This window comes from Myotis brandtii, unplaced genomic scaffold (assembly GCF_000412655.1).
Source record: "Myotis brandtii unplaced genomic scaffold, ASM41265v1 scaffold665, whole genome shotgun sequence".
Classification (NCBI taxonomy): domain Eukaryota; kingdom Metazoa; phylum Chordata; class Mammalia; order Chiroptera; family Vespertilionidae; genus Myotis; species Myotis brandtii.
Genome location: NW_005370581.1, coordinates 271509 through 279845, shown reverse-complemented (window position 1 = coordinate 279845; position 8337 = coordinate 271509).

The window sequence follows — 8337 nt, the reverse complement described above, 5'->3', positions numbered from 1 at the left end:
TGACAGGGGAAGGCACCCCAACCCCCTGATCAGCCCTCCTCTGTGCCTGATAGGGGGGAGCTCCCCAATCTCCTGATTGCCCTGCGGCTCTGTGTTTGACAAGGTGCAGCACACCAACCCTCCCTCCTCCCACGGGCCCTGCTCTGTGTGTGACAGGGTAGAGCCATAACCTCTCCATCAGCCCTGCCCCGAGTGTGACAGTGGTGGCGCCCCAACCCCCCTGATGGGCCCTGCTCTGTGAGTGACAGGGGGCAGCGCCCCAACCCCCTGATCGGCCCTGCTCTGTGCGTGACAGGGGGTGGCACCGCAACCTCCCCATCGACCCTGCCTTGAGTGTGACAGGGGGCGGTGCCCCAACCCCCCAATCGGCCCTACCCTGAGCGTGACTGAGGGTGGCATTGCAACCTCCTGATCCGCCCTGCTCTGTGCATGACAGGGGCGGCGCCCCAACCCCCCAATCGGCCCTGCTCTGAGCCTGACCAGGGGCTGCACTTAGGGATTGGGCCTGCCCTCTGCCACCCGGGAGCAGGCCTAAGCCAGCAGGTAGTTATCTCCCGAGGGGTCCCAGACTGCGAGAGGGCACAGGCCGGGCTGGGGGACCCCCCTCCCCCCGCCACCCGAGTGCACAAATTTTTGTGCACTGGGCCTCTAGTATATATATAAAAGTATAATATGCAAATTGACCGGAAGGCGGAACAATGGTCCCTATGACAAACACTGACCACCAGGGGGCAGATGATCAACACAGGAGCTTCCCCCAGCTCTCAGGCCCTGATTGCCTGATGGGGAATGGGGAACAAGGGGTGGATGGTGGTGGGGATGGGTGGCACCAGGCCAAGGTGGGTGCAGGCCAGTGAGGCCCCAGTCACCACAATGGTTGCCCCATACACAGAGGGAGACCTCTGTCAGTGACAGGGGGTGGGGCCGGCTGCTGTCAGCCGGGGAAGATTGGCCCTGATCGCAGGCCAGGCCTACGGACCCTACCCGTGCACAAATTTTGTGCATTGAGCCTCTAGTTGTCCCATAAACTTCATCATTTGAAAGTGTATTATTCAATAGTTTTAATATATTTACAGACTGTACAACCATCACTAGGTCATTCCAGAACATTTTCATCATCCCCCAAAGACACTCCATACCCATGGCAGCCATTCCCATACATCCCTTCATTGCTGGCAACCACTAATCTGCTTTCTGTCTCTCTGAGTTTGCCTCTTCTGGGTATTATAAACATACTAGAGGCCTGATACATGAAGATTTGTGCAATAATGGGCCTTCCTTCCCCTGGCTGCTGGCACCGCCTCCGCTCTGGCCTGAAGCCGCCTTTCTGCCTTTGTTCCGGCCTGGAGCTGCCTTTCCACATTCCCACGCTTCCCAGAGTCCCAGAGCAGCTGGGGTGGTGCGGAATGCCTGCGTCATCACCATGGCACCTGTATGCAAATTAACCCACCATCTTTGTTGGGTTAATTTGATACTCACTCCTGATTGGCTGGTGAGTGTTCTGAAGGTATGGCCCAGTGCATGAAATTCATGTATGGGGGGGGGTGTCCCTCAGCCCAGCCTGCACCCTCTCCAATCTGGGACCCCTCGAAGAATGTCTACTGCTGGTTCACAGGGATCAGGTCTAAACTGGCAGTAGGATATCCCTCTCACAATCTGGGACTGCTGGCTCCTAACCACTCACCTGCATCGCCCCCACCTTCCCTCCCAACTAGCTTGCTTGCACCCAACTTCCCCCCTGATGTCCTGCTCACTCCAAATTGCCCCCCTTGCTGTCCTGATCACCTCTAACTGACCACCACTGATGGCCTGCTTGCCCCCAACTGGCCCCCCTGCTGGTCTGCTTACTCCCAATGGCCCTGCCCCCCATCATCATGATCACCAACAACTGCCATCCCATCCTGGCCTGATCACCCACAACTGCCCTCCCCTCTTGGCCTCTATTGCCTCTACCTCAGCCCCGCCACCATGGCTTTGTCCAGAAGAACGTCTGGAAGGTCTCCTGGAAGGTCTCCCAGTCTAATTAGCATATTATCCTTTTATTAGTATAGATAGAGGCCTGGTGCATGGGTGGGGGCCGGCTGGTTTGCCCAGAAGGGTGTCCAGGACCAGAGTGGGGGTCCCGCTGGGGTGCCTGGCCAGCCTGGGTGAGGGGCTGATGGCCGTTTTCAGTGACCCTAGCTCCCAGCCTCTCCTGTTTTTCTTTTTTCTCTTTTTTTTTTCAGCGCCTCGTTGAGCAGAGGCCAGGGCAGCTGGAAGCAGGTACCTGGGATTTATTTATCTTCTATAATTGAAACTTTGTAGTATTAAACGGAGCCCAGGGCCGGCCAGGGCAGGTGGGAAGCTTGGCTTCCTCCATCGCTGGGGGCAACCCAAGCCTCCTGCTCTCTCCAGCTCTGTGGCCACCACCATCTTATTTGGGTTAATTTGCATACTCACACCTGATTGGCTGGTGGGTGTAGCAGAGTGATGGTTAATTTGCATGTTTCTCTTTTATTAGTGTAGATGGAATTATGTAATGCATGGCTTAGATTATTTCTTATTATATTATTGTCTAAATAGAAAATATTTTTATTTTACAATTATAAAAACACAAAACAATTTGCAAGTTATATGAAAGCAAAGTTAATGTTACTTTAAGTGATGGGTGGGTTGCAGGATGCCCAGAGGCCCAAGCCCCAGGCTGCTGCCACAAGGACCGCCATTCTCAGCTTTCAGTAAAGCTGTTGGTCTAACTCACAAATAAAAAATAAAGGGATACGTTATGTGGCCTTGCTGAGAGTGAACTATTACTTGTGGCCCCAGACACTGCAGTGGGAGTTCTTTTGGGCTCAGATGAAAAAGAGCCTGGAGCCACAAGGGGACTCATCACTTGTGTTTTGACTGACAGACTCTGTTGCTTTGCCACCCTGAGGTCTTGTCCTTTAGAGCAAGACCTTGGCTTACATATGAGAACATGGACTTTCTCTTTCCTCCCACCAGGCACAATTTTGATCTCCCCACCTCATATACACACACAAGGTGTGGTCATGCACATCACCAAGAATAGTCTGATAGATTTTAAGATTAGCAAGGAAATGAAGACACAACAAATTAAAGTTGAAAGGAGAGCAAGCTGCAGTGCAATGTTAAAGAAAAGCTGAAGATGGTGTACTTCTCAAGGTACTGCTCTGTCACCCTGCATGCTCCCACCTCCTCTTCTACATCCCCTCCTCTGAGTCCTGCTGATGGTGCAGGAATGGTGAGCTCCGTGGTGGGCAAGGGAAGAAAGAGTGCTGCTCGGGGTCCTCCAAGGAGGGTACAGACACAAAGTGCTCCTTTGAATTCTTGGAGTACATGGAAGTTTTACCCATGTTTAGGATATGTGGATGCCCTTCCTTCCTTCCTTTCTTCCTTCCTTCCTTTCTCTATCTTTATGGTTCAAAGTATTACATATGTCTCTTTTCCCCCCATTGATGCCCTCCAGCCAGCACACATCCCTACCCCAAGCCTTTATTACCCCATTTTCTGTGTCCATGGGTGATGCATATATGCATACAAGTTCACTGGTTGAACTCTTCCCTCCCACATACACTCCCCCACCTTGCTTCTGAGGTTACAAAGTCTGTTCTATGCTTCCATGTCTCTGGATCCACTCCATTCTTCAGTTTATTTTGTTAATTAGTTTCCCCATATAAGTGAGATCATGTGCTACTTGTCTTTCTCAGATTGGCTTATTTCACTTAGTATGATACTCTCAAGGTTCCTCTATGCTGTCTCAAAGGGTAATAGATTCTTTTTTTTTACTGCTGCATAGTATTTCATGATATAAATGTATCATAACTTTTTAATCCAATCATCTGCTGGTAGGTAATCGGGCTGTTTCCAGAGCTTTGCAATTCAATTGTAAATTGTGCTGCATACATTCTTTCTGATTGGTATTTCAGGATTCTTGGGATAGAATCCTAGAAGTGGGATCACTGGGTCAAATGGCAGTTCCATATTTAATCTTTAGAGAAAACTCCATACTGTTTTCCATAATGGTTGCACCATTCTGCATTCCTACCAGAGGATTCTCTTTTCTCCACATCCTCACCAACACTTGTCATTTCTTGATTTGTTGATAGTAGCCATTCTGACAGGTATAAGGTGATATCCCATTGTTGTTTTAATTTGCATCTTTCTGATAATCAGTGACTGAGCATTTTTTCATATGTCTCTTGGTCATCTGTATGTTCACTGTGGAAAAGTATCTATTTAGGTCCTTTGCATATTTTTAAATTGGATTGTTTGTCTTTCTTTTGTTAAGTTGTATGAGTTTTTTACATATTTTGGATACTAACCCTTTATCTGATGTATCATTGCCAAATATGTTCTCCCATATATTGGGCTCCCTTTTTGTTTGTTGACGGTTTCCTTTGCTGTGCAGAAACTTTTTATTTTGATGTAGTCCCATTTGTTTATTTTCTCCTTTGTTTCCTTTGCCCTAGGAGATGGATCTGTAACATATTGCTACGAGAGATGTGTGAGATTTTGGTGCCTAGGGCTTCTTTTAGGATTTTTATAGTTTCACATTTTACATTTAAGTCTTTTATCCATTTTGAGTTTATTCTTGTGTATGCTGTAAGTTGGTGGTCTAGTTTCATTTTTTTTTTTGCATCTATTCTGTTCAATTTCCCCAACACCATTTAATGAAGAGACTGCCTTGACTCCATTGTATGTTCTTACATCCTTTATCAAATACTAATTGAGCATAATGACTTGGGTTGATTTCTGAAGTCTCTGTTCTGTTCCATTAATCTACATGCCTGTTATTGTGCCAGTACCAGGCTGTTTTGATTACAGTGGCTTTGTAGTATAACTTGAAATCTGGTATTGTGATTCCTTCAACTTTGTTCTTCTTTCTCAAGATTGCTGCAGCTATTTGTGGTCTCTTTTGGTTCTTTATAAATTTTTGGAGTATTTGTTCTGGATCTGGGAAATATGCTATTGGTATTTTAAGAGCGATTTCATTGAATCTGTGAATTGCCTTGGGTAGTATGGACATTTTAATGATGTTGATTCTACTACTTCATGACTATGGTATACTCTTCCACTTGTTTATATCTTCTTTTTCAACATCCTGTAGTTTTCTTAGTGCAAGTCTTTTACCTCCTTGAGTAAGTTTATTCCTCAATATTTTAATTTTTTTGTTGCAATGAAAAGTAAAATTGTTTAGTTTCTCTTCCTGAGAATTCATTATCCTATCTAATAAAAGACAAAAAAGGTAATTAACCATACCTCCGCTATGCTTCCCATTGGCTAATAAGGGCGAAATGCAAATTAACTGCCAATAAAGATGGTGGCCAGCAGCCACGCAGCTGAAGCGAACATGAGGCTTACTTGCTCCAGTGATGGAGGAAGCCAAGGTTCCCTGCCTGTCGCAGCCTGGCTCTGAGCTCTGAAAGCAACAGTTCCAAAAGCAACAAAGTTTCAATTATAGAAGCTAAACAAACCCCAGATACCTGCTTTCAGCCGGCCACAGCCTCAGAGCTGGGAGTACCAGTGACGGCAACAATGTTTTAATTATAGAAGGTAAATAAATCCCAGAATAAAAAAAAAAAAGAAAAAAAGGAGAGGCTGGGAGCTTCAGTCGCTGGCCAGCCTGAAAATGGCCCTCAGCCCCTCACCCAGACTGGCCAGGCACCCCAGTGGGGACCCCCACCCTGATCCGGGACACCCTTCAGGGCAAACCAGCCAGCTCCCACCCGTGCACCAGATCTCTATCCTATATAGTAAAAGGGTAATATGCAAACTGACCCTAACAGCAGAAAGACTGGGAATGACTGGTCACTATGACACACACTGACCACCAGGGGGCAGATGCTCAATGCAGGAGCTGCCCTCTGGCGGTCAGTGCACTCTCACATGGGGGAGCTCTGCTCAGCCACAAGCCAGGCTGATGGCTGCCAGTACAGTGGTGGTGGTGGGAGCCTTTCCTGCCTTCTCAGCAGCGCTAAGGATGTCGTACTGCCGCTTAGGCCTGCTCCCCGTTGGCAAATGGACATCCCCGAGGGCTGCCGGGCTGCCAGAGGGATGTCTGATTGCCATCTTAGACCCAATCCCCCAGGGAGCAGGCCTAAGCCAGCAAGTGGTCATCCCCCGAGGGGTCCCAGACTGCGAGAGGGCACAGGCCGGGCTGAGGGACCCCCCCACCCCCGAGTGCACAAATTTTTTTGCACCCAGACTCTAATTGGTGTATAAAAAAGCCCCTGATTTTTGGGTGTTGATTTTGTATCCTGCTACATTGCCAAATTCATTTATTAAATCTAGTCATTTTTTGGTGGGGTCTTTAAATGTTTTTTTAATTGATTTTTAAAATATATTTTTATTGATTTCAGAGAGGAAGGGAGACAGAGAGATAGAAAAGATCAATGATAAGAATCACTGGTCATCTGTCTTCTGCATGCTCCCTACTGGTGGATCAAGCCTGCAACACTCGCATGTGCACTTGACTGGAATCGAACCCAAGACCCTCCAGGCCACAGCTGATGTTCTTGCCACTGAGCCAAACCAGCTAGGGCCTTTAAAAAATACATGTTTTTTTAAAAATTGATTTTTAAAATATATGTTTTTGATTTCAGAGAGGAAGTGGGAGAGAGATAGAAACAGAGGTTTTCTATGTACAATATCATGTCATTTGCGAAAAATGAGAATTTTACTTCCTCTTTTCCAATTTGTATGCCTTTAATTTCTTCTTGTATGATCACTGTGGCTAGGATTTCCAGTATATATCTATATTAATAAAAGGGTAATATGCTAATTAGACTGGGAGACCTTCCGGGAGACTTTCTGGACATTCTTCTGGGCAAAGCCATGGTGGCCGGGCCAAGGCAGTGGTGGTTAGGGGAAATCAGGCCAGCAGAGGAGGGCAGTTGTGGGTGAGCAGGCCAGCAGCGGGGAGGGCAGTTGGGGGTGATCAAACCAGTAGGCAGAGTTGTTAGGGGCTATCAGGCAGGCAGGCAGGTGAGCAGTTAGGAGCCAGCAGTCCCAGATTTTGAGAGGGATATCCGACTGCCAGTTTAGGCCTGTTCCCTTTGAAGTCCATTATTGGAGAGGGTGCAGGCTGGGCTGAGGGACACCACCCTCCCCCATGCACAAATTTCATGCACTGGACCACTAGTCTATATATAAGAAGCCAAGTGACTGGAACTCTGAAACAACCTGAACAAACAATCGCTATGACGCTATGACGTGCACTGTGGCCAGCCAACCAGTCCAATTGGGGGTGGGCTTGGCCGGCCAACCTCCCGTGGCCCCTCCCCTTACTGACCTGGCCTGATTGGCCCCCATTTGGGGCGGACTAATCAGACCTCAGCCATGCATGAATTCGTGCATCTGGCATCTAGTGTTAAGTTTAGTGAAAGTGGTCATCCCTGTCTTGTTCCTGTTCTTAGGGGAAATGGTTTTAGGTTTTGCCCATTGAGTATTATGTTGGCTGTAGGTTTGTCATATATGGGTTTTATCATGTTGAGATATGCTCCCTCTATTCCCACTTTATTGAGTTTTTATAAAAAATGTGTGTTGGATTTTAACAAATGCCTTTTCTACATCTATTGATATGGTTATGTGATTTTTGTCTTTCAATTTATTTATGTAATGTATCACACTTATTGATTTGCAAATATTGTACCAGCCTTGGATACAATATCCTTGGGAGAATTCCCACTTGGTCATGGTGTATAATCTTTTTAATGTAATGCTAGATCCTATTTGCTCATATTTTGTTGAGGAGTTTAGAATCTATATTCATCAGGGATATTGGCCTGTAATTCTCTTTCTTTGCAGTGTCTTTATCTGGTTTTAGAGTTAGGATAATGCTGGTCTCATAAAAAGAGTTTGAAAGTGTTCCTTCCTTTTGGATTTTTTGGAATAGTTTGAGGAGGATAGGTGTTAGTCCTTCTTTGAATGTTTGGAAAAGCTCCTCTATGAAGCTGTCCTGGCTGGGCCTTTTGTTTGCTGGGAGATTTTTGATTACTACTTCTATTTCATCAGTTGTTATTAGCCTATTCAGGTTTTTTTATTCTTTCTGATTCAGTTTTGGGAGATTGTATTTTTCTAGGAATTTGTCCATTTCGTCCACAATGCCCAGCTTGTTGGCATTTAGTTGTTCATAGTATTTTCTTTATAATTCTTTGTATTTCTGTGGGGCAGTGGTTACTTCACCATTTTCACTTCTGATTTTATTTATTTGTGTCCTCTATTTCTTGATGAGTCCAGCTAACAGTTCATCAATCTTGTTTATCCTTTATTTTTTTTTATTGATTAAGATATTACATATGTGTCCTTATACCCACATTACCCCCTACCCGCCCCCCC